We start from the raw sequence: 26,879 nt of genomic DNA, 5'->3' as shown, positions 1-26,879 counted from the left end.
AATTAAGAAATGGTCACTGAACGAATCAGTGAACGAGTCTGAACGAATCATTTTGGTGAACGAACTGAAAATGAACGAGTCACCTAAATGAACGAAAATTTCCATCACTACTGAGCAATAATCACATACTACAATTACCTGTAAAAAATGTGACCCTTGACCACAAACCAATAATAAGTCACCCTGGTATATTTGTAGCAGTAGCCAACAATACAATGTATGGGTCAAATGTATATTTTTTCATGCCAAAAATCATTAGGATATTAATTCATTCCCTGCCAGCATTTTTTTTGAAAAGTTGCCCGTCAGCACTTTTTGTGATTTTCACAAAAGTTTCACAAAATGTCTTCCAGGAAATGTTTCTTCTAAAAATATACAAACATACAAATATATCAAATGAAAGAAAAGACCTTCTGCTTTCAAACAAATAATAAACAAACAAACAAACAAAACGGGAAAAACTTTTCATTCTATCTATATTTTTCTCTGCTTATAAACTCTGTAATATGGGTATTTTTCTTTAAAAAGATTTTTTTAGCAAAAAGCTAAAATAATTGAATTTTTTTGTGAAGGAATTTTGTTAGAGATCAGATTCAGAATGATTATCAAAACATACACAAAGTTTAAAATTAAATAACATTTTGGCTTCAGTTTTTTTCATAAATTGGGTAAGTGCTAGTGAATAATCATGGTATTGCTAATTGCAATAATTTTTTATTAACATAAAAAGTCATCAGGAACATGTTTTATTAATGCAAATGTTTTCTCTTAATTGACAAGATAACGTCAATGGCGGGGAAAGAGTTAAGTAAAGATCTTGGGCACATTCAAGCCCAAACCAATGTGCAACGTTTTACCACAGTTTCCGGCTTGAAGGACGTTTCCTGGAAATGGGGTGCAACAATTTTGATTTTTACAAACGTTCTGTTTAAAAAACATTGTGTAAAGTTTTGTCATGCAGCTCATGATCAATGTGTCACAGAAACTTCAGGCTCTCAGCTCAGTCACCTGCAACAATCATCTGATTAGTGATCACTGTCACCTGATCCTTATCACTGCACCTCAGCACTATAAATAGCCTGCACCTTCAGTCAGTCAGCGTCTGGTCTCATTAGACTTACCTTTGTTTGTACTTACCAGACTCATGTCATGATTCGCTTGTGTCTTTGTCATTGTTACACATCCACATTGTCATCATCCACTCCTTCATCTGTGATGCTGCAAAGGAAAGTTTGTCATTCAGTGTCTGTGTGCGCGTGCACGTGCGTGTGTGCATGCTTACGCTTGTGTGTATTTGATATTCTATATTTTTGTCACGGAGTGACTTAAGGTAGCGGAACCTAAAATGGCGAAGCATAGTTCCGCCCGGAACTTTGTCCATGTAACACTCAGTCAGTTCTGGGAGCTCCGGGCAACCAAATTCGGGCTTTATTGAAAACAGGTGTGTAAACGGATGTGGCGATTGGTGATTGGGCGATTCAGCGAAGAGGAGGCACATAAATAAGGCATCCGGAGAACAAGCAAGGAGGGGGGGTTGTTCCATGAGCCGCTTTGGGGAGCCCGCTGGGTTGCTGTGAGAAGGGGTGGGCGAGGTAAAAGCAGAGAGAAACAAAACGAAGACGAACTTCTGCATAAAGGAAGCCAATGACAGAAAAAGAGTAGCCTTCAAAGAAGGAGTGAAACGGTCCCATTTGGTCCGGCGCTCGCGTAAGAGCGAGGCGGAGGAAAACCACGGTGGCTGTGAAGACACGTCCGGTTGTGTTTATTCCGGCCAATGTTGTGGGTGAGACGGAGCGATCGGTGAGCTTGGAGAGACGTAGAGTTGTGGATATTGCAGACTGGGCGAAGACAAAACGGAGGATTGGGCTGAAGACAAACGGAGCTAAGTAAAACCCCTGCTGAAGTAATTGTGTTGACATGTACTCTTTTGAAGAGATTGTGCATCTTGAGGAGTCACTGTGAAACGTATTGAGTGGAATGAAGGAGTGTTTACGGGCAATCTTGTATACATCCGACCTCTGGAAGAGAGAGGAAGGCCTTAAGTTTCAACGAAACTGTAAGTACATGGAATTGTTGTATTGCCAGTGACACCTTTGCTAACAGTGCTTCCCAGTGTGTTTTCCTGTGTGTTGCTCAGCGTGTAAACGGCCCTACCTGCGAACAGGATTGGTGGGCGAGCCAAAGCTAGTTAAGAAGAGGAAACGAGTCGTGGGCTTGACGCCTCCATCTGGTCATCCTTCACATTAACCCCTTCCATTGTTCAGGACTAATTCCCGGCCCAGTGTGGTGGTTTGACCCTAATTCACCGTGAGTGTGTGGAATGCAGTGGGTGAGTCTTTTTGGCGTGTGTACACTTGAAGAATTGTAGTGTTGTGCTGTGTCAATGTTGTCAGCGATCACTCTCTAGGCCGAAGAGGAGAGCACTGGATTGAAGGAAGAGAGCTGGTGTCGGTGGGCGACTGATACATCTATCATACAACCCGACTGTGACTCGTAATCTCTTTCCCCACCTGGTGGTGGCGTGCTAACTGTAAGAAGTAAGAATATTGCTTTGAATATTGTGTGGAGCATTTGAAGGAGGGAGAGCTTTAATTGGCTGCTGTGTGGAAGAAAGTAAATGTGCTTTTGTTGTGTATGATTATACGCCTGTTGGGTGTTTGCAGATGCCTGCCCCTGTCTAGATCTCTTGTCACGCTAGTTGGAAGAGAGGAGAGGGGAGCGATTGGCCCACTCGTACAGTACATCATCTGGTGTGGTTGTCCTATTCCATCCTACCCACCGTTTATGATTCCAACCGTGGCCGTGTTAGGCCCAACATGCAGCAGCCTCGGCCTGTCCCTCCATCTGTTCGTCTGTTCAAAGTCAAGAGGTGTTGTATCTCTCCCTACATATTCATGGAAGTAGTCTATTGCTGAAGAGACTCTGTGTGTGTGTCTGTTGCCAGTCTGCAGGTTCAAGCCAAGGGCTCTATGTCGACGTGGAACTGTTCCATGACGTATTGGAAGTTGACGTCCAAGTGTTGCATTAGAAGTCTGTCCTAGCGAGGAAGGCTAGAAGTTCGCAGTGGATACGTCCCCTCCAGCCACCTAAGCCTCAAAGAGCTAAAGCCTGACGTCTGCCTACATACGGGTCTGTGAGTAACATCAAATTTAAGCCTAACACACTCACCTATATGACCAAAGCTAAGAGCCCAGTGTACCTCCCTGTATACTCACCTGTACGCCTAAGCCAAGAGCCCAGTGTACCTCCCTGTATACTCGCCTGTACGCCCAAAGCTAAGAGCCCAGTGTACCTCCCTGTATACCCACCTGTACGCCTAAAGCCAAGAGCCCAGTTTACCTCCCTGTATACTCACCTGTACGCAAAAGGCCAAGAGCCCAGTGTACCTCCCTGTATACTCACCTGTATGCCTAAAGCCAAGAGCCCAGTGTACCTCCCTGTATACTCACCTGTGCGCCCAAAGCCAAGAGATCAGTATACCCAGGTGAAAAAAAAGTGCACTAAAATACACTTTATTTAAGTACACTTAGTACACTTTTCCACAATATACTAAAAGTGCTCTATTTTCGCACACTAATTTTGAACTTAGTATACTAAAAAGTAGTATTTAGTACTTCTTAAGATGAACTTAATACCATCTTAGTGTACTCAACTGTGCTATTTTGAGACACCATGAAGTTGAACTAAAATGTATTTTTAACATACTAGGTCTGTATTTAAAAAAAATATATTTAATTATAACTTAAAGTACACTTGAACCCACCTTTAAGCATTTTTAAATATACTTTAAAGTATACTAATGGTAAGTTAAAATAATATTCCAAATGTATTCCCAGGTGAAAAAAGTTCACTAAAATACACTATTTAAGTACACTTTCCACAATATACTAAAAGTGCTCTATTTTCGCACACTAATTTTGAACTTAGTATACTAAAAAGTAGTATTTAATACTTCTTAAGATGAACTTAATACCATCTTAGTGTACTCAACTGTGCTATTTTGAGACACCATGAAGTTGAACTAAAATGTATTTTTAACATACTATGTCTGTATTTAAAAAAATATATTTCATTATAACTTAAAGTACACTTGAACCCACCTTTAAGCATTTTTAAATATACTTTAAAGTATACTAATGGTATGTTAAAATAATATTCCAAATGTATTCCCAGGTGAAACAAGTTCACTAAAATACACTATTTAAGTACACTTTCCACATTATACTAAAAGTGCTCTATTTTCACACACTAATTTTGAACTTAGTATACTAAAAAGTAGTATTAAGTACTTTTTAAGATGAACTTAAAACCATCTTAGTGTACTCAACTGTGCTTTTTTGAGACACCATGAAGTTGAACTAAAATGTAATTTTAACATACTAGGTCTGTATTTAAAAAATATCTTTAATTACAACTTGAACCCACCTTTAAACATTTATGAATCTACTTTAAAATATACTAGTAGTATGTTAAAATAATATACCAAATGTATTCCCAGGTGAAAAAGTTCACTAAAATACACTTTAAGTTCACAACCTTAAGGTACCAAAAGCTCTTTATTTTCGTGCAGTAAATTGTGCTTAATATACTAAAAAGTAGTATTTAGTACTTGTTAAGACAAACTTAAGACAATCTAAGTGTACTCAACTGTGCTATTTTCTAAAATTGTATTCAGTTACAACTTGAAGCACATTTGAACCCACCTTTTAAACATTTATAAATGTAATTTAATAATTTCAGATATAATAATATTACATAAATAATATAGCATACAAAATGAAATAATAATATATTGCCCACACATTTGTATACATAAAATAAATAATTTCTAATGTACTGTATGTGACATTTGAATTACAGTCAAGTTTACTATTAGAATGTTATACATGTACTATTTTACCTGCATGTTTGCCACCAAAACATGTTTTAACTCATTCTAAAATGATACCTATTCTGTATTCATACATACAAACCGGTTTCTTCCATCATTAACAACTAATTAAATGTTAAAGAAACAACTAAGTATGTATTCACTGCTATTGAAATGATTTTACAATATAAAGCAAAGATCAGTGAAATGCAATGAGCTACTTTTATCAAATTGTGGAACATTAGTACATCAATATGAAAAGTACACTATGAATATGCAACCATTGAATAATTATATAATCATAATGATGTAATTCTCTAAACAAAAAGTTACTGGACAAATGCAGAAGTGCATTTGAACTTACTCGAGATAAACCTACAAATGGCTGAACCAAAACACAGAGCAGTTTAAATGTCACGTTTAAGTGGAGGGTCACTTCTTCTTGCCATTCAGACACTGAAGACTTAATCACAAGGTCTGTGAAAAGGAAACAGAATATATACAAAATTAACCAATAATTAATGAACATATGCATTAGAATTTTGTTAACTTCTCAGTTTACCTTTTAAAGCTTTGACTGTGTCCTCATCAAGCTTGACATGAGTGTCCGTTTGATCCGTCGCTACATGGCACTCTACAAGTTACATTGAACAAAGGGTTATAGGAGGCTTAACTCACTGACACTGATATAATGCAACCTGTGTGTATAACAGGATATTCTTTACTTTGATAATTGTGTTTTATTTTAACCAAGGGCATTTTCCATTGACATGTCTATTGTGGTCTTGCTTACAAGAAAAGTTCACCTCTGTTTAAGGAGATTTAAGGAAATCAGAAGTCATGCCAATGGACTCTATGCACGCTTAACTTCCACATTTGACTCAAGGCTGCTCTTAAGTTTCTGATGCGGGAGATTTAAAGCAGAGTGACAGCAGAATCGCTAAAATTACTTGTTTGCTGGATTTACCCAAATTTACAACCTATGATGTGTGAAGAATTGTCCAGATGTGCAAACTGAGAAAGGTTGCAAGTTTTATGTGTTGTTTTATCTCTGTAATCATTAAGATATATTCAGCTAGCCTGTACTAGCAGTGCTTACATTGTGCTGTTTTTTACAATTCGTCCAGCAGGCTAATCACGTTAGTAATATATTATTGTCTTTGTAATGTTGTCTAAAAGTGTCCGGTCCAACATCCAATAGGAAAATTCAACTGCAGTACAGGGCTCAAAATTAACTTTTTTTGGTAGCACTGGTGCTCACAACTTTAAAGAGTTAGGAGCACCAGCAAAAATTTAGGCGCATCCATCCAAAAATTAAAAAGCACCACAACTACAATGTATATGTTAATAGATTTATTTTATTAAAATAAAATGCAACCACCAGGCTTTACATATCCTATGGCCAGCTTTTAAAATTTGGTCTTTTATTTTATTTTTTTTACTGCATAGATTCCTAAATTAATACCCAACTGCTTTTGAAATAGTATAGCAATAATAATTTACCAATTACAGATTACAGGTAAAATGATTAAGATTACAATAGAAAATCTAGCAAACACGTAAAACACTGATTAATTGGGACATTTACAAAAGTGACCTTAATATAGAAGGCTTAATATAGAAGGCTAATATTGGTATTGATAACTGCATTACCAGGATGCTATTACTACTAAATATGTTTTAAAAAATATATTTTTTTATAAAAACATACCATCAACATTGTCGTGTTCCACATCAACATGGACCACAAGGATGTTTGTCGTATGTCCATTCACCAGCGCATGCGCACATACACTATCAAACACTCTTTGACAGACAGGTCGGTGTCTCCATCAATAATGAACACATTTGTCATGACACTATTTGTGTTTTTGGCACTTTCGCCATGTTTAAGCAAGGTCTGGCGCTTAAAATGTTTTGATTCCGCCACCAACGCCGTTTTACAGGATTTACAGTAAACACATTAAGTTACATCGAGCCATTTTCATAGCGGAGACACTCGAAATCTTTAAGCCACTCTCTCTGAAAGGTTTAACGTCAAGTCATATTTTCCGGTGGTGGAGTCGCATTTGAATCCGGATCGTCTGATTAATTACAGTAGTAACATTGGCTGTAGTCGGCTTGTTCTCGTCATGCTCGCGGTTCGTCTTTCACTTTTCACGCTTCACGTACCAACGTAGCACGGCAACAAGGAATGACTGACGCTCATATTAGCCAATCTGCGGTCTTCATTAAACGTAAGAACTTAATGGTGAAATTTGATTGGTTATGTAACGTTGGAGAGAACACTGAACCTGGGACAACAGCACGCAGCATCACAATCTAAATCAAGTCGCACCACAACAAAATGGGCAGTCGCAGAAATGCTCCCAAATATATTTTAAGATCGCACAGATTAAATTTCGGTCGCATATGCGACCAAAATATTCGCAATTTCGAGCCCTGCCAGTAGCCACCGTTCAACCTGAAGAGGGCAGCACTCAGACGTTTTTACAACATATATTGTAGTATTGAAACACTTTATATCCAAATGTCAAAAAACTTACACTAATAAAGCATCATTCTTACAGATCATTAACTAAAAAAGTTGGTTTAGGGTTTAGTTACTCTTTAAACATTAGCATTAGAAAAACGTAAAAGTTATCTAAATGTTATACAAATACTGTAGAACTAAAAACTTACCACCAAGAATAAGTATTTTTACGGGCTGTATCTTCATCTGTTCATCTCTACTTCGACTTATTAGATATTCTCGGCTCTGATTGGTCAATTTGAATGCCGCTGTGCTAAAAAAAGACAGGCTGTTATGATTTCTGAAATACAACAAGAGAAATGAAATGCCTAACTTTACTCACAAAAAAAATTTAACGTTATGTTCCAAAAGCCACACAACATACACGCTTTAAGAAGCTGGGTTAAAATTAAGACATACTGTAATACTAAAAGTTCTACTTATTTAATAGTTCACTAAAAATAAAAAGCAAAAATCTGTCATCACTTAACTTACCCTCATGTTCTCTCATTCATCTTCAAACAAAAACCGATGTACTTTAATGAAATCCAAGAAACGTATATTTCCCCTCGATGTCAGATCCACTTGATAACCTACTTAAAAACTGCTCACATTTCAAAAAGTTAATCGCAACAGCAATAAAAAACATCGCCGAAGTAATCCATGTGAATCGCGTTGTTTCAGCCAAGTCCTCTGATGATCACTAATAGTGATGTTACCAAGGACACCGAAGCTCCGAAGCGTGTGTCAAAAAAACGAACCGATTTTCATTGAAGCTTTGTATCGAAGCTTGATTCGTTCTGGCAAAATCACGTGACCAATGACGTCCGAAGCTTCGTTTCACACACACCCACGTGACTGCTTCGTTATCTGATTCAAAGGTTTAGAATTGTGCGATGCGCGGCGCGCCCTCATGGGTTGTATTGGAGTATTGCATTACACGGAATCGATTACTGTATAGTGAGTTTATGATATATATAGAATATATTAGTAGTAAAAAGCCTTTTCTGCACCACTTAATACCATGATATATTTTTTAATTGGTTCACACTTTATACTTTTGAGACAAGGTCTATCCTTAATTTGTTATTTTTGTTTGAAGTACCATTCACATGAAATGGAACATGCTTTGGTCATGTATTGAATATATTGTTACATTTATTTATGAATGTATCTTTAATTTGTCAATCCATTAAGTTTTGCTTTTATAATTAAATTAATACATTGTTTGGTTGTGGAACATGTTGTAAAACAGCACTTTCACCAGCAGATGTCCTCATTGAGCTCTGATTTGAAAAGCTTCGAGTAATGAACCTTTTTCCGATACAATTGGGTTGAAAGCTTCACTGCTTCAAGAAAGCTTCACTTCGCCATCACTAATCACTATATATAATTTAACAGTTTTAGTTTCAACTTTTAATCCACATTTACCAACGATCACGCACGTTGTGTATCGAACAACTGAATCAGGAAGCCAATGTGACGTACTGAATCCCAAGAACCAATGAGGTTTAGTCAGGTCCGTCACGTGTGTTGTTTGAATATAAACACTAACAAATTTATGTGGACTAACTTTGTGAAATCAATATATAATGCAAGTTCAATGATATGATGTTGAAATTGCAATGTTAGCCTATTAAAATTAATGTACATGTTTAAAAAAATATATGTTTTTTTCTAAATACACTAAAACCTCTGTAAAAGTATGCTTGTGTTTAACATACTTTTTTTTAAAATGTGTAATTAAACATATATTTTTTCCCAGCGTACCTCTAGTGCTCTTTTTAGAAATACGTTAAATGTATGCTTGAGTTTAGCAGACTTATAAAAAGTGTAAATAAAAATATATTTATTACCAGTGTACCTCTAGTGCACTTTTTAGAAATACATTAAAAGTATGCTTGAGTTTAGCATACTTTTTTAAAGTGTAATTAAAGATATAATTATTACCAGCGTACCTCTAGTGTACTTTTTAGAAATACATTAAAAGTATGCTTGAGTTTAGCATACTTTTTTAAAGTGTAATTAAAGATATAATTATTACCAGCGTACCTCTAGTGTACTTTTTAGAAATACATTAAAAGTATGCTTGAGTTTAGCATACTTGTAAAAAGTGTAATTAAAAATATATTTATTACCAGTGTACCTCTAGTGCACTTTTTAGAAATACATTAAAAGTATGCTTGAGTTTAGCATACTTTTTTAAAGTGTAATTAAAGATATATTTATTACCAGTGTACCTCTAGTATACTTTTTAGAAATACATTAAAAGTATGCTTGAGTTTAGCATACTTATAAAAAGTGTAATTAAAGATATATTTATTACCAGTGTACCTCTAGTGCACTTTTTAGAAATACATTAAAAGTATGCATGAGTTTAGCATACTTTTTAAAAGTGTAATTAAAGATATAATTATTACCAGCGTACCTCTAGTGCACTTTTTAGAAATACATTAAAAGTATGCTTGAGTTTAGCATACTTATAAAAAGTGTAATTAAAGATATAATTATTACCAGCTTACATCTAGTGCACTTTTTAGAAATACATTAAAAGTATGCTTGAGTTTAGCATACTTTTAAAAAGTGTAATTAAGCATATATTTATTACCAACGTACTTGTAGTACACTTTTTTGAAATACATTTAAAAGCTATTTAACATATTTTTAATACACTTTAAATAAGCACGTTGGGAATACAAATGTACTAAAAACATATTACTTAAATTTTAAGTATATTTTTAATACATTAAATACAACTTTTTTTTCACCTGGGTATTTTTCCTGTCTACTTACCCGTACGCCCAAGGCTACGAGACCAGTGGACTCACCTGGATACTTACCTGTATGCACAAGGTCTAAGCCCAGTGTACTTACTTGTTGTCCTGCCTGTACGTCCACAGAAATCAGCCAAGTCTACTTTCATATACTTACCTGTGTACCCTCTAGACGCCTCCAACTTCGAGCCCAGGAAGGGAGTGTGAAAGGCCCCACCTGTAGTCCACCTGGGAGATATAAAACGGGCAAAGCTGAGAATACCCACTTGTAGTCACGTGTGGAGAATAAAGAAGAAGTTGGAAGGCCTACCTGTGAAATCCCCATGAGAGTCCGAAGCGACTCGGAATCGACGCTCTCCTGGCCCAGAGAGCCAAATTTTAGCTGCCCCTTACCTTTTAATTAATTTAATAAAGATTGTTTTAATTTTATTTACTCTCTCTCGTGTGTCTGGCCATTGGGGTGTTTTTGGGACCTCCTTGAGGTGGAAACTAGGGAGGGGCGAGACTCACGACCTTGGTGGTCCGCTCCGACCTGTGACATTTTCATGTGTTATACTTTTCAGCATTCAATAATCCCTGACATTGAATATAAACATTTTGAATATAAAATGATTATAGGTTGATATTACTTGGCCTATTTGGCATCCCTTCAGGCTTAACTGGCAACCTCATTATGAAATGCAAGCACTTGACACTGATTGGCTGCCTTTGCTGACACCCAAAAGAATCTAAACTTCACTGTCTTCAGAACACAAACAGACCAACATTTTACAGATAGAAGAGCACACCTCGGAACGCGACTCGCCATTTCGGCCCTTGAACTTTGCGAAAACACTGCTGCAATTTACTTCCCGTTGGAGGCGAGAGGCCGGATGTATGCAAATTATTTTGAAGGGGAGGGAATTGAATGAGAGTGGGTGGGCAGTGAGATGCATTTTACCTAACATGTATCCAGTGTTGGGGAAGCTTCTTTGAAACTGTAGTTAACTAAGCTACAAGCTACTTATCAGTAAAAGTAGTTAAACTACAGCCAAGCTACGCATTTGAAAAAGTAGTTAACTACGCTCAAGTTACTATAAAAAGTAGCTAGCTACTTTTAAACTACTAAGATTTTTTACAATGATGTAATATTACAAATAACTGAATATAATTTTAAAGAAAAATGTTTTAAGAAAATAATTTGGGGTTTAAAGAAAAATGTTTTAAGAAAATAATTTGGGGTTTAAAACAATGTAAGGTAATACAATTATGATTTCAGGACTCTATATTTATCTCAAACTGATAGTCTTTCAAATTGATAATCATAAAAAGAAGAAAACATAGAGCATAAAAATGTTTTTATTTCAGCTGTCTATAATAATAAGTATGAATCATTTTTAATAATTATTATAAATGAGCTAGGTAATTAAATAATGTGGTTTGATAAATGAACCAAGTATATAATATAAGTTAAATGCAGATTTACTTTTCTGTTTGATTGACAGATGCTAAAGCAGTGGCGCAAACACAACGTTAGTGTTATTATAGGTTGGTTACAAAACAGTGGCAGGACAGATTAGATTCTGGTATAATGGGAAACACGGATTTATTACTGTACTTGAAATAGACATTCGATAAAGAAGCAATAAAGCGGGAGGATTAATTTAAAATGGCTCTTACTTACTTTGTATGAAGTTTTCAACGCAGTCAGACAAATGGTTTGCTGTTCGTTTTTGCAAGAGAAACTTGGACAAATATGTTTATTGGCAATTATTCTCTACAACCCCAAATCAGAAAAAGTTGGGAAACTGGTGAAATTGTGAGTAAAAAAGGATTTACAAATCTCAAAAACTTATATTTTATAATAGAATATATATAACATATCAAATGTAGAAAGTGAACATTTTGAAATGTCATGCCAAATATTGGCTCATTTTGGATTCCATGAGAGCTACACATTCCAAAAAAAGTTGGGACAGGTAGCAATAAGAGGCCAGAAAAGTTAAATGTACATATAAGGAACAGCTGGAGGAGGACCAATGTTTAGGAATGGGAATGTTGTCCTATTCTTGTCTAATACAGGCTTCTAGTTGCTCAACTGTCTTAGGTCTTCTTTGTCACATCTTCCTCTTTATGATGCACTGAATGTTTTCTGTGGGTGACAGATCTGGACTGCAGGCTGGCCATTTCAGTACCCGGATCCTTCTTCTACGCAGCCATGTTGTAATTGATGCAGTATATGGTCTGGCATTGTCATGTTGGAAAATGCAAGGTCTTCCCTGAAAGAGACAACGTCTGAATGGGATCATACGTATCCAGAACTTGGATAAACCTTTCAGCATTGATGGTGCCTTTCCAGATGTGTAAGCTGCCCATGCCACATGCACTCATGCAACCCCATACCATCAGAGATGCAGGCTTCTGAACTGAGCACTAATAACAACTTGGGTTGTCATTGTCCTCTTTAGTCCGGATGAAATGGCATCCCAGTTTTCCAAAAAGAACTTCAAATTTTGATTCGTCTGACCACAGAACAGTTTTCCACTTTGCCACAGTCCATTTTAAATTAGCCTTGGCCGAGAGAAAACGCCTGCGCTTCTGGGTCATGTTTAGATATGGCTTCTTGTTTGACCTATAGAGTTTTAGCTCTGACAGACACTGCCACTCTGAAAGGCTCTTTTTATACCCAATCATGTTGCCAATTGACCTAATAAGTTGCAAATTGGTCCTTCAACTGTTCCTTATGTGTACATTTACATTTTCTTGCCTCTTATTGCTACCTGTCCCAACTTTTTTTGGAATGTATAGCTCTCATGAAATCCAAAATGAGCCAATATTTGGCATGACATTTCAAAATGTCTCACTTTCTACATTTGATATGTTATCTCTATATTCTACTGTGAATAAAATATAAGTTTATGAGATTTGTAAATTATTCCATTACTTTTTTACTCAAAATTTCTACAGTGTCCCAACTTTTTCTGATTTGGGGTTGTACATTTTTAGATGATTGTGTGTCGACGTACTCCTGCACGTTATGAACGAATTCTTTAGACGGTCTCCGCAATGACACGTGATATAACAATAGATGGCAGTAATGAACAATTTGAGTTTGTGATTTAAGAAAAGAAGAAGACGCTGCTGTGCTCAGTCAGTGTGCTGGAAAGGCATTGCAGAGTAGGCACAACGCAATGTAGTGTCTGGTCCCGCTACACTGCTACATGCTGGAAAAAGTATTTAACTACTGTTAAAGCTACACTGTTTTAAAAGTACTTAACTACCGTAAAGCTACAGAAAAATGTAGTTAAGTTAGTAGTGTCGCTATTTGTAGTTAACTACTCCCCAACACTGCATGTATCCGTTGTTCAGATTTGGCCATTTTCTGGCGGGCATTTCTAAAGGAGGAATTTTTTATGAAACAGAGATGTTCAGAATGTCTAGCACTTTTTGTATGTTCGTGAATACGGGTATACTACCATTATTCAACTAAGACAAGGTAGAAACGTTTTTTCATTCTCTGTCCCCTTTAAACAATTACTGCTTTTGAAAAATGTGGGCCAGGAACCGGGTCGGGTACATATGTTTTTTTTTGTGGTCAGAGTGGAGGGCAGGTTGGTTGAAATGTTGATCGGGTGCGTGTTGTTTTGATTCACGCATCACTAATAATATTTAATTAAATATTAAAACATATTTTTGATTTATAATTTTACAAAAAGATGTAGGCCAATATGAAACAATTATCTCTCAGTACAAGGACAAATAACGTTGCTGGATGTAACGTTTATGATAACGTGGATCTAATGTACTATATGGAGTGAAATTATGTGTGTGTAGCATCTATACGTATAATCATTTGTCAGACATTTACTTTCTTCAATCTCACTTAAATTCACAACCTCGCCATCTGTGTCGCCAATTCCCCTTGTCTCCAGAAGGTGCATATGCACGGCTCAGAGTTTGCTTAAAGGTGCACACATTCCCTTGTCAAGTTTGTTTTTTATAGTTACTTATAGTTCATTCCTCCATGATATACCTTATGCCAACTATCTAGAAATTCAAGCCAGGGGCGAACAAGATCTCAGAAAATGAATCTCAATGTCGCTGTCATTACATACCAGAAAAGCGAGTATTAAAATGAACATTTTGCCAAAAATTTATTTTCTTAGCTCTATGATTCCGCTGCCTGCCCCTACATTTTTTCTCAAAGTCAATTCTACAATTCATACATTTGTTTGGAAAGGTAAACAACCCCGATTAATATTTGAACCAGTGCAGTGTGCAAAACAATAGGGGTCTAGCGCTTCCAAATTTTGAATTTTATCATAGGGCCTTTTAAATAAAATGCATTAAGGTTTAGCTTAACTTGCTCTCTACGGTTCCTTGGAGAGAGATGGAAGAGAGCCTAGCGGGCAAATACAGCCGACAAGATATATTGTCCTCTGGGCTAAATGACAAACCATGTATGCAAGTTTTTGGTCTAATCATCGCCAACACGATAGTCAATTTTAAACTAATGAAAAAATGTATAAATTATTCACATAATTGGCACACCTCCACACTCATTTGGTATAATAACAAAATTAGTTCAGGAGGTGCATCATTTTTCACCAGAGACTGGATGCAGGAGGGCATTTATACACTGAAGGATATTTCAGGACCTAAATGCATATTAAACTTTCAAGAACTGTGTGAGTGGTATGGAACAGAACCACCTTCTCTGTTTTTATACTTGCACTTAAGGTCGGCCACAAAAGCCTATGGGGTGCCCTGGGGGAAAATCTTCCCAAACATCCAATCATTGATTGGTTTGATTTGTCCTCTTCTAGTCACTTCACTTCATGAATGTTCATGAATGAAGGCCTTAGAGGCTAAAGCAAATCGCATAGCTATACAGCTTACATAGAAAAGAGAATGTGAGCAAGAGGAAGGTATTTCAGACTGGGAAAGAGTGTGGCAGAAAATTTTTTCTTCATGTAGAAATCCCAATCAACAAATGATCCATTAAAACAAATGCGTATAATCCGTGAAATATAGATATATTGTCCATTGTTTACATCAGATTTCGCATGAACATCTTGTAATAGAATATAATATACAATCTGAGGACTATGTACGGCGTAAAACTGTATATGTACGGTGTACATTTTAGGACATCCTCAGATGTCAGAGTCAGGTGTCAGACATCAGATGAAAAGGCATCAGGTCTCAGAAAAACCGATGTCAAGTTTACGAAATTGCACAGTCATTTCTCAGACATCAGATGAAAATGAGTCAGGTATCAGAAAAAAGCTATCAGAAAAAACGGAGTTAGACGAAAAGTTCTCAGATGAAAAGTTATCAGAGTCAGGTATCAGACATCAGATGAAAAGGAGTCAGGTATCAGAAAAAACGCTATCAGAAAAAACGGAGTTAGACGAAAAGTTCTCAGATGAAAAGTTATCAGAGTCAGGTATCAGACATCAGATGAAAAGGAGTCAGGTATCAGAAAAAACGCTATCAGAAAAAACGGAGTTAGACGAAAAGTTCTCAGATGAAAAGTTATCAGAGTCAGGTATCAGACATCAGATGAAAAAAGTCAGGTCTCAGAAAAAACGCTGTCAGAAAAAACGAAGTCAGACGAAAAGTTCTCAGATGAAAAGTTATCAGAGTCAGGTATCAGACATCATATGAAAAAAGTCAGGTCTCAGAAAAAACGCTGTCAGAAAAAACGAAGTCAGACGAAAAGTTCTCAGATGAAAAGTTATCAGAGTCAGGTATCAGACATCAGATGAAAAAAGTCAGGTCTCAGAAAAAACGCTGTCAGAAAAAACAAAGTCAGACGAAAAGTTCTCAGATGAAAAGTTATCAGAGTCAGGTATCAGACATCAGATGAAAAAAGTCAGGTCTCAGAAAAAACGCTGTCAGAAAAAACGAAGTCAGACGAAAAGTTCTCAGATGAAAAGTTATCAGAGTCAGGTATCAGACATCATATGAAAAAAGTCAGGTCTCAGAAAAAACGCTATCAGAAAAAACGGAGTCAGACGAAGTTCTCAGATGAAAAGTTATCAGAGTCAGGTATCAGACATCAGATGAAAAAAGTCAGGTCTCAGAAAAAACGCTGTCAGAAAAAACGAAGTCAGACGAAAAGTTCTCAGATGAAAAGTTATCAGAGTCAGGTATCAGACATCATATGAAAAAAGTCAGGTCTCAGAAAAAACGCTATCAGAAAAAACGGAGTCAGACGAAGTTCTCAGATGAAAAGTTATCAGAGTCAGGTATCAGACATCAGATGAAAAAAGTCAGGTCTCAGAAAAAACGCTGTCAGAAAAAACGAAGTCAGACGAAAAGTTCTCAGATGAAAAGTTATCAGAGTCAGGTATCAGACATCATATGAAAAAAGTCAGGTCTCAGAAAAAACGCTATCAGAAAAAACGGAGTCAGACGAAGTTCTCAGATGAAAAGTTATCAGAGTCAGGTATCAGACATCATATGAAAAAAGTCAGGTCTCAGAAAAAACGCTATCAGAAAAAACGGAGTCAGACGAAGTTCTCAGATGAAAAGTTATCAGAGTCAGGTATCAGACATCAGAAGAAAAGGAGTCAGGTTTCGCACAACAAAGCATCGGACAAAACGGCATCAGAAGATTTTACACTTGGCCCACCCCTTCACATGACATCACTATCGCAAACTTACCGGAGATCAAAAAAGACTTAAGAGGGCACTTTTGTTTCTTTAACTGTGTATTTAATTGTAGCCTTGACATAAATTGTTGTTGTTCCTTTTCTCACTAGCCTCTGTATAACAATGATTTATTTAAACACGATTTTACACATGATCACGCCTTTTCGCGTACTGCCACTATAAAGATATTGATATGTTTTTCTTTATTAATCCCTGTATAACGTGAGGGCCGGCGCTACGGGGGGCACTATCTGGCACTATCCCGCACCCTCAGATCACCATTAATGTTGAATGGAATTTTAATGATAAAATGTGCTATTTAAAAATCACATTTGCGTAGTGTTTTGTCTTCCTATTGTGAATAATAAGCTAGAACAGCAATATTTTAGTTAAGGATGGTATGAAAGCAAACATGAAGGCTACGAACATTCCATAATTTCAAAGTTGTATATTGCAATGCCAATGACTAATTTCACCAGGGACATTCAAAAATGGATTAAAAAGAAAGAAACTACAGCAACTGCAGTCCGTGTACTTTTGCGTCCATTCATTTTTCCTTTATAAACCATGATATGAAAAATAAAATATAAACGGTTGTTGTATTTTTAAAATGCAATATTAAATTTCAAAATTTAAATTCAAACTGTATTTAGAACATCATACACAAAAAAACAAAAAAACAAATATTGATGTATTTTCATATTTTTGTTTACGATTTTTGCACCTTTATTATAAATTTAAAACTAAAATTAAAAAACGCGATTATTAGCTATTTCACATTCAGACTTCTTTGGCAGTGATCGCAGTGCTTTGCTTCATGCATGTAAACATCATCATTCTACGCATTTTGTAAATTTCTTCAAGTTTTGTCAAATTATGTTAACACAGCAAGCAAAAACCGAGACTCTATTGTCCGGCTATGTGCAATAGGAACACACTTCTACCCTAAATAACCCTGAATTTGGTTACATGCCGCTTTTGCCAAAATAACTTGGAGAAGTACTGTTTTCCATCATGTAAGCAACAGGTGTTCAAGGTGTTTGCTTTAATTTCTTTTACATGTTGTAAACATACGCATCGTCTATTTTTGGGCTATTAGACTATTGTCACAACCGGCTCAAGTCATGACAAAAAAGGAGGACGCAGTGAAACCCAAAGTAATAATTAATCTTTTATTTAAAGAAGGTAATAATTAAACTGAACTTGATAAGGCTTTTTGACAATTTAAAGGGAACAAATGTATTTAATTTGAATTTAAATTGGCATGAACACTGACTGCTTGTTGATTGAAAATAGCCGTTAAAGTAAAACCCCTCAGTTGAAACTGAAAAACTAAGCAGAGGAAGAAGATCCCCAGTTTAAGATTAATGTTAAACAATTGTGTTGTTTTAACACTTGTATTGAAATTGTTATTTTTTTTCATTAAAACCTTTAAAACCCTTTTTCATTTATTCATGGAAGTAAAAAAGCAGGCTTTTAATTGCTTTAAATGGCTATCCAATATATATTCAAAAAATAATTTACAAGTATGTAAGAAAAGGTTTGTACTGTAAAAATACTTTATTTGTTACGTTGTTACAAACAGGAGATAAAGAATTTACAAACCGCAAAGTCTCCGCAAAGTTCAGCACTTGGACAGCGTCAGTTTTTTTAAGCATTACTTACATTTTTTTCTCATCTCACCATATCCACAGGTACAGAGTCATCATATACAATAAATCCGTGAGGTAGCATTTAAAAACATTTAAAAACAGATGCATTTGTTTAATGCAAAGCATTTATTTACTTACCAGGCTGCAGGTGAAGCAGCTCTTTGTGCCTTCTAACGTCTCATAATTAGTCCTCATTTATGTCCAAGAGACTCAATAATAATCTTTCACGTTCAATCCTTAAATCTTTCATATTTAAAAGTGTTTTTGTGCTGCTGCGCATTCATGTATCTGTTAAGCAAACCCGCGTTTTCGTCCCGTTTCGGCGCATATTACTAATGCGCTCTTCAAATAACAAAAAAAAACATATTGCGCCATTGACTTTAGACCAGGTTTTTGTTGGTCAATTGCGTAGTCTATTTTAGTTGCCTCAAAATAGCAACGCACCAACAATGCGCCTGAATACACCTTGTTTTCAGACCAGAACGCCCATGGGCGCAAAAGGGGGCGCAAATGCATTTGCTATTTAAACATCGTGGCGCTAAACGTGAAAATTATAATTGCGCATGGTGGAAACTTGCAAAAGACACTTGCGCTGAAGACACATTGCGCTGCATTGCGCTGGGTGTAAGAGAGAGCCCATTATCACAAATCAACATTTATAGTTTCAAACTTTGTAGATGTTCAGTCTTGCCAGTTATAATCTACGCGTTTTAATATAGTCTAAATGAGTAAGAAAGGGGAAATATTGGGCCAGAGGACCAGAATCACATACATTTACAATTCATAATGAATAGAATGTGATGTTCACGTGCATAAAGCCGCGCTCTGCGAATTCACAGCCAGAAGAAACCTTAATGTGAAACAGCAAAACTGTGTAAGTAAAGTAAATAAATTACAAGAACCAAAATTAGCATTTTTGTAAAACTGAAAAAAAAAATCTAATTATTTGCTTTTCAATTGTAAAATACTCGGTTTTTGCTTGCTGTGTTAACATAATTTGACAAAACTTGAAGAAATTTACAAAATGCGTAGAGTGATGATGTTTACATGCATGAAGCAAAGCACTGCGATCACTGCCAAAAGTCTGAATGTGAAGCTAATAATCGCGTTTTTTAATTTTAGTTTTAAATTTATAATAAATGTAACGGGATCTACTTTTATAACAATTATTTTTGAGAGACTTTTATTTTGACGAGCAGACTGGTTTACGTGCGAGTGGCAAGAGTGCACGAAGAAGAGCGCGCAGTAGAAAAAAAGGAGAAGAGTAAGCTGAAGTGTGTGTCGTGTTGTGTCCGAGAAGCTCGTTCGGTAAAGTTGCTTTAAGAGAACTAAATCGGAGTTTTGGTCGGACAAAGGACAACACTGTATTGTGGACTGTAAGTGTTTTACAGTTGAAGATTGCGTTTTGACGATCGGTTCACGAGAAGCTCAGCTGTTGCTGGAATGACGCAGTAACTTTATGCTGGCTGCAGGCACACTTTAAAGTGCTTAATATGTGAGTTTTCTTGTCGTGTTTGTGACATTTTTGGTATATCTGACATATTTTTGCTGTGCCACGTTATTTACTTTATACTGAAGTGACGTTTTTGGTCCGGACGGATCACGTCGTTTTATTTTGTGGTTTACTCGTGTCTTTACACATGAGACAGCGGCTGCTGTATATAATCATGATATAAAGCACTGTTTTGAGAAGATTTGAGTTTTAGTTTACCCTGCCATCCAAACGACATCTCAGCTGATTCATCTCGAGGGTGGTTCGTTTGTAATTCATCTGTGTGATTCATCTGATCGATTTATCGTGATATTGCAACTGAAAGAGGCAACTAAGTTGTATTTCTCGAGTTAATTTCAACGCACGCTACTTCAAGACAACGTATTTCCACGCATCATTCTACAGACTGGTATTTCCTATTTGTTCTTTTGGGACATTGTGGTTTGATGGACGGTACAGTTAAAACCTTAAAGTTGGGTTATAAAACTTAAAGTGAACTGTGGTTGAACATTTAACAGGGACATTCACCAGTGTTTTGAGTGTGAAATTGTGAATGCTCATTGAAACTGTTTCAATTATTTTCTTATTAACTTATTTTCTCACTGTATAAAAGGTAATTTAAGTGGTGTCATTTAATTCAAAGTAAAGTTATAAGTAAAGTTAGAGCTAAAAGGGAGATTGTAAGTGTTATTGGTTGTCACTTTAAAGTGATTGACTCTATAGTGAATACATTGAAAGTGATTGGGTGACAGTACAAAGAAATTCACACAATACACTTGTTTATGTAACTTTTTATTTATTTTTCTTTGTTGTTTTCATTCTTATTGAGTCATTACAAATAATTTCTGGTTTGAGAAATTATACAGGAAATAAACAACATTCATATTTCTTTATACTTACCTGAAGTGTAATCGTAATCTGTAAGTAAAGTCTGTCAGGGAGTAAGGGCGTCTCACTTACCTTAATAGACCTGGGGAGGGAGGATTATGTGAATTTTATATATATAATTCTGTCTCACATACACTTTTACTTCAGAAGGCTTTCTCGTGACGTTAAACTAACTGAAGCCTACCCTTGTCGGCAGTGTTGGGTGTAACTAGTTACAAAGTAACTAGTTACTGTAATAATATTACTTTTTTCAGTAACTAGTAGTGTAAGGCATTACCCGTCTGAAAATTGTAATATTATTACAGTTTTCCCGAGCTAGTTACTTTAGTTACATTCGCCAGTAGCACCTTCATCACACAAGGCACAAAACACAGAGAACAAAAGGGAAGGGGAGGAGGGCGTGAATGGAACAGTGATTGGTCTAAGTTTGGCACGAGGTATCATTTACCATCACCGATTGGTCGACACCCGGCAGCCAGCAGCACAGAGCGGCAGCGGCACACTCAAAGACAGATCGGGAAAATGGAAGCGTCAACAATGGCAAGCTCTTTTTCAGAGGAAGGTTCCCAGCAACAGAAAGCTACTTTCGACGGGTGGAGATTCAGTCATATTTTATTATGTTCAACAGAAGGAAAATAACTTGACGGTGAAGTGCACACTCTTTAATGTTTCTCCGAACGCTGTGCCCTGCGTCTGGTAGCGGGTAAGGAAGCCAGCATTTTCTTGGCCGTGGCTTGCCCAAATAAACATTCTTGTCCAGAAAAAAAATGTAACTAGTAATATAACTAGTAATATAACTAGTTACTTTCTCCAGGGAGTAATAAAGTAAAGTAAGGCATTACTATTTTTGAGAGTAATATGTAATACGTAATATATTACTTTTTTGAGTAACTAGCCCCAACACTGCTTGTCGGTCTGTAGGGGCTTTCACCCATAAGGTAGGAAACAGCATACATACTCTAGTGTGTACAGAGACTAAAAGCACTGGGGGCGGGGACAAAGATCCTTTCGTTACTCAGTCTTCCAGGGCAGCACTAATTTAATCCCTTACTAGACGAGAATAATTATTCCCGTTACAAAATGGCGTCACAAACAGGATGCGTATAAGTACATTTAACTAGTCACACATCTCCAGGCCCACAAGTTGTTTGTCAAGAAAGAAGATGGCTGAACTCGAAGACTTAAGAAAAGAGATGGCAGAGATGCAAAGGCGATTTGCAGAGCAGTCGGGTGCCCTCGAACAAGCCCGAGCAGAACAAAGAGAAGCTCTCTCTCTAGCAAAGGTTGTAATTGAGAATCAGGCCTCTGCACAAACGTCTCCTGCTGCTATCTATATTCCACGAGATCGAAAACTACCTGAATTCAGTGGTTGCTGGTCAAAACCCGGTGAGTTAAGTATTGAAGAATGGGTGACATCGATGAAGTCTGCATTTCAAGTCATGAGGGTGCCCACTGAGGACAGGGTTGAGCTAGTAAAACAGCACCTAAAAGATGAAGCCAAAGCCACAGTGAAGTTCATGATGGATGGAAAGGAGGAGAATGTTAATAACCTTTTCTCTGTTCTCCGTGACACCTGTGGAGATAAAGTTCCCATTGGAACAAGGCTGAAAGATTTCTACGATCGTGCTCAGAATGCAGGAGAAACAATACGGTCCTACGCATATGACCTTCGAGAACGACTGAATCGTGTTCAGCGTCGAGAACCAAATAGGGTGGCTGATGTTGAAAATGTCCTGAAGGAACAGTTAGTGCTTGGCTTGAGAGATGACTTTCTACGACGCGAGATGAAGCGCAGGCTTAAATCTGAGCCAGGTCTAACTTTTGTACAGTTGATGCAAGCGGCAATTATCTGGTCGGAAGAGGAGGAGACGCAGACTTCTAGTAATGTAAGGTCCAGTACTCGAGCCAGAGGAGTGGTGAATGTGACCGCAGCACAAGATGCTCCTTCTGCCCTGTCGCTAGAGAAACTGCATGAAGCGATCCAGAAAATAGCTGCTCGTCAAGAGGAACTATATCAAGCTGTGTACGGAAAAGAAATAAGCCACAACCAAGCCAGCCTAAGAAACAACCGTTAAAAGACAGCGAAGGCCGGTATATTTGTTATTCATGTGGTGAACCTGGCCATACCAGCCGTTACTGTTCACAAACTGGCAATTTAAAGAGAGAACCAGCTCCACCTCAGCATGTGGATTCAGCTGAAATGTTAGAGGATGACTCAAGAGGAGCAGTGCAAAAAAGTCCGGGGCCGTCGTTGATTCGATGTCACACAGTAGAGTGGACGGCTGACGATACCGCTGAAAAACTGAGAGACAGCGCTTTTGGGGACTGCCTAGTTGTTGATGTGAAGATCGCCTGTGTTGGAACCAAATGCCTCCTAGATACAGGATCAGAGGTATCTACTATATCTGAGTCACACTTTAAGGAACACTTTGGAGAGCAAAAGCTAAAGCTATCCTCTGCATGTTGGGTCAAGTTAACCGCAGCCAATGGATTGGACATCCCTGTCTTAGGATGCCTGCAGGCCGATGTAGAATGTCTTGGAAAAGTACTGCCTGGAAAATGTATATTCGTCCTTAACAACACAAGTCCAGATGTGAAAGAAATGAAAGGTGTATCTGGAATCGTCGGAATGAATATACTTAATGAAATTCAGTCTTTGTTTATCTCAGCAGAGGGAATGGAGAAAGTCAACAAGTACACTCGACAGGATGAGGCTCAGGTTCGAAGAGTGCTAGCCAGAGTGGAAAAGGAAGTAGGACCACTGGGACGTGATGGAAGGATTGGATATGTTAAGATTGCTGGAAAACAAGCTGTCACTATCCCCCCTCGTTGTGAGAAGGTGCTGGAGGGACGTTGTGGAGTGTCGTCCAAGATAACGAGCCAAGTGCTAGTTGAGCCAACAGCTGGGACAAGTTTGCCAAAAGGGCTTTTAGTAGCACATGTTCTTGCTAGAACAGAAGATGGAAAGGTCCCTGTGTGTATGTTGAACTTGAGTGAAAAGACAGTTAGACTTGCTCCTCGATCTAGAGTCGCTTCTGTGTACAGACCAAAAGAGGTCATCACAAAGGATGTGCTTGAGTTTCAGGAAAATGACGGCGTACTTCATGTAAAAGAAATGGCAAGAGAAAATGGACCAGCCGATGAAACCTTGCTCGCACAGTTACCAGTACCTATCGAAGTGAATTCTGAAGGACTAACACAGGCTCAATTCAAAAAGCTAGTGGAGTTGCTAACAAAGCACAGAGACGTTTTCTCTAAGGATGACCAGGACTATGGCTATACTACAGCTGTCTTGCACAATATTCCTACCGGTGACGCACCACCAATAAAGCAGCGTCATCGCCGAATACCACCACACATATTCCAAGAAGTCAAAAGACATATCCATAATCTGGTGTTGCAAGGAATCCTCACAGAGAGTAGTAGTCCTTGGGCATCACCGGCAGTTATTGTCATGAAGAAGGATAGGAGCATCCGTTTCTGTTCTGATTACAGAAAGCTAAACCAAGTGACGTGTAAGGATGCGTATCCTCTTCCAAGGGTGGATGAGTCCCTCGATGCCTTGGGTAATGCCAAACTGTTTTCTACCCTAGATTTGACTGCTGAGTACTTCCAGGTAGCCATGAGTGATAAGGACAGAGAGAAGACGGCTGTTACTACCCCATTTGGCCTGTTTGAGTGGTCTCGGATGCCATTCGGGCTTTGTAATGCCCCAGCCACTTTTCAGCGCCTTATGGGGGTGGTTTTAGGTGACCTAGCCTTTGATGTTCTTCTTGTCTATCTGGACGATGTTATTGTCTTCTCTAAAGACTTTGAAAGCCACTGTGAGAGGTTGGAACTTGTCTTTAACCGTCTGAGACAGCATGGCCTAAAGCTAAAGCCAAGCAAGTGCTTTCTCCTACGAGCTGAAGTTAAGTTTTTGGGGCACCGAATTTCTGCAGAAGGAATAAAAGTGGATGACGAGAAGGTCAAAGCTCTGGAAATGTGGCCGAACCCCAAAAGTGTCAGGGAGGTTAGGCAAGTACTCGGATTTATGAGCTACTACCGAAAATTCATCCCAAGGTTCGCTCAGATTGCTAAGCCTTTACATGCATTGGTAGGAGGAGGAAAGAAAAACAAGACCCCAGTAGCTTTCGTCTGGAGTCAAGAATGTCAGATGGCATTAAATGAGTTGAAAAAGTGCTTGATGTCACCCCCCATACCTGCATACCCTGATTTCACTATGCCCTTTACACTTGCCACGGATGGGAGTCATCATGGATTAGGAGCTGTACTGAGCCAAAAACAAGGAGGAGCTGAACGTGTTGTGGCGTACGCCAGCAGAGGTCTGAGAAGGTCAGAGAAGAATGACAAGAATTACAGCTCATTCAAGCTAGAACTACTCGCATTAAAATGGGCAGTCACGGAAAAATTCAGAGAATACCTCATGTATTCAAAATTCACTGTCATTACGGACCATAACCCGCTACGTTACCTTGACTCAGCTAACCTCGGAGCTGTTGAACAACGCTGGGCAGCACAGCTAACAGAGTACAATTTTGAAGTAAGTTATAAACCTGGCCGCCTCAACACAAATGCAGATGCCTTATCAAGAATCCCCTCCAGGGAGGTTACAGAGAAAGATGATGATGGGAAAGATTTCATACAGCTGAGAGCTGATGAAGTGAGAGCATGCTTGTGGCCGGCAAAGAAAGTTGACCAAGAGGAATCAGTTGAAAAAGTGGCAGTTCAAGCAGCAATAAAAGGAGAAATTAGTGGTTACAGCTGGAGTGATATTGGAAAGCAGCAGAGGAATGACCCTTTGATTTTTCCTATTCTTAAAGCAGTGACTGAGAATAAAAGACCAAGCAGAGTGGATCAGAATGATATGGAACCAAGAATGAAAAAACTTGCCAGGGAATTCGACCGTCTTAAGCTGCATCAGGGGGTACTGTTTAGACGCATTCTGGACCCTAGAGATGGAGAGGAGATCTGGCAGATAGTGGTGCCTGAAGTTCTACAGCGTGAAGTGTATGAAAGTCAACACGAGCATGGAGGCCATTTCGGGGAGAGAAGTACCTTGAATAAGATGCGACGCAATTACTACTGGCCTACTATGTCTGCGGATGTTTCATGCTGGGTAAGGCAGTGCAAGAGGTGTACCTTAGCCAAGGATGTTTTTCCCAGGCTTCGAGCTGCTATGACCTGTAGTAATGTCTCTGCCCCATTAGAGGTCCTCGCCATGGATTACACACAGCTCGAGCAATCCGCTGGAGGGTACGAAAATGTACTGGTCCTGACCGACATGTTCACCAGGTTCACAGTCGCTGTTCCTACTAAGAATCAGACAGCCAGCACCACGGCGAAAGCTCTGCTTAAGCACTGGTTTGTGAATTATGGTTGCCCAGCTCGTCTACATTCTGATCAGGGCAGGTGTTTCGAAGCCAACGTGATCAAAGAACTTTGCAAACTTTATGGTATAGAGAAAAGTCGCACAAGCCCCTATCATCCACAGGGAAACTCTCAATGTGAGCGCTTCAATCGTACCATGCATGATCTCTTAAGAACCTTGCCACCAGAGAAGAAAAGAGATTGGAAAACACACTTACCAGAGCTGGTAATGGCATACAACAGCCATTTCCATTCATCCACTGGATATTCTCCATTCTATCTACTATTCGGAAGGGATGCACGTTTACCGATGGATGTGCTTGGAGAGAAGGATTTAGAAGAGGATGAGATTGATAACCTGGATGATTGGGTGAAGAGTCACCATACAAGATTGAAAACTGCTGTGGAGATCGCAAAAGCAGCATCTCAAGAAGCTTCCAGGAGAAGAAAGAGGATATATGACCGCAAGTCGTATGGAGCTCTTGTGAGGCCTGGAGATCGGGTGCTATTGCGTAACCACAAGCCTAGGGGTAGAAACAAGATTCAAGATAAATGGGAAAACACACCATACATAGTGATAAAACAAAATCACGCAGACATACCCGTGTTTACCATTAAACCAGAAAAAGGGGGACTGACAAAAGTAGTACACCGGGATCAGCTCCGACATTGTTCGTTCCCG

General features: G+C 38.1%; 1 long non-coding RNA gene across 1 annotated transcript; it reads right to left on the bottom strand.

The window, feature by feature from the left end:
• Positions 1-4,132: 4,132 nt before the first annotated feature.
• Positions 4,133-8,082, bottom strand: LOC135732915 (uncharacterized). The gene is made up of 4 exons (XR_012334846.1): positions 7,878-8,082; positions 7,553-7,656; positions 5,433-5,504; positions 4,133-5,347 (listed from the first exon to the last, which is right to left on the bottom strand). It is a non-coding gene; the product is annotated as an uncharacterized lncRNA (long non-coding RNA).
• Positions 8,083-26,879: the final 18,797 nt, after the last annotated feature.

This window comes from Paramisgurnus dabryanus, chromosome 13 (genome assembly GCF_030506205.2).
Source record: "Paramisgurnus dabryanus chromosome 13, PD_genome_1.1, whole genome shotgun sequence".
NCBI classification, from domain to species: Eukaryota; Metazoa; Chordata; class Actinopteri; order Cypriniformes; family Cobitidae; genus Paramisgurnus; species Paramisgurnus dabryanus.
The sequence above is the reverse complement of the archived record's forward strand: the minus strand, read 5'-3'. Positions and strand labels throughout refer to the sequence as shown.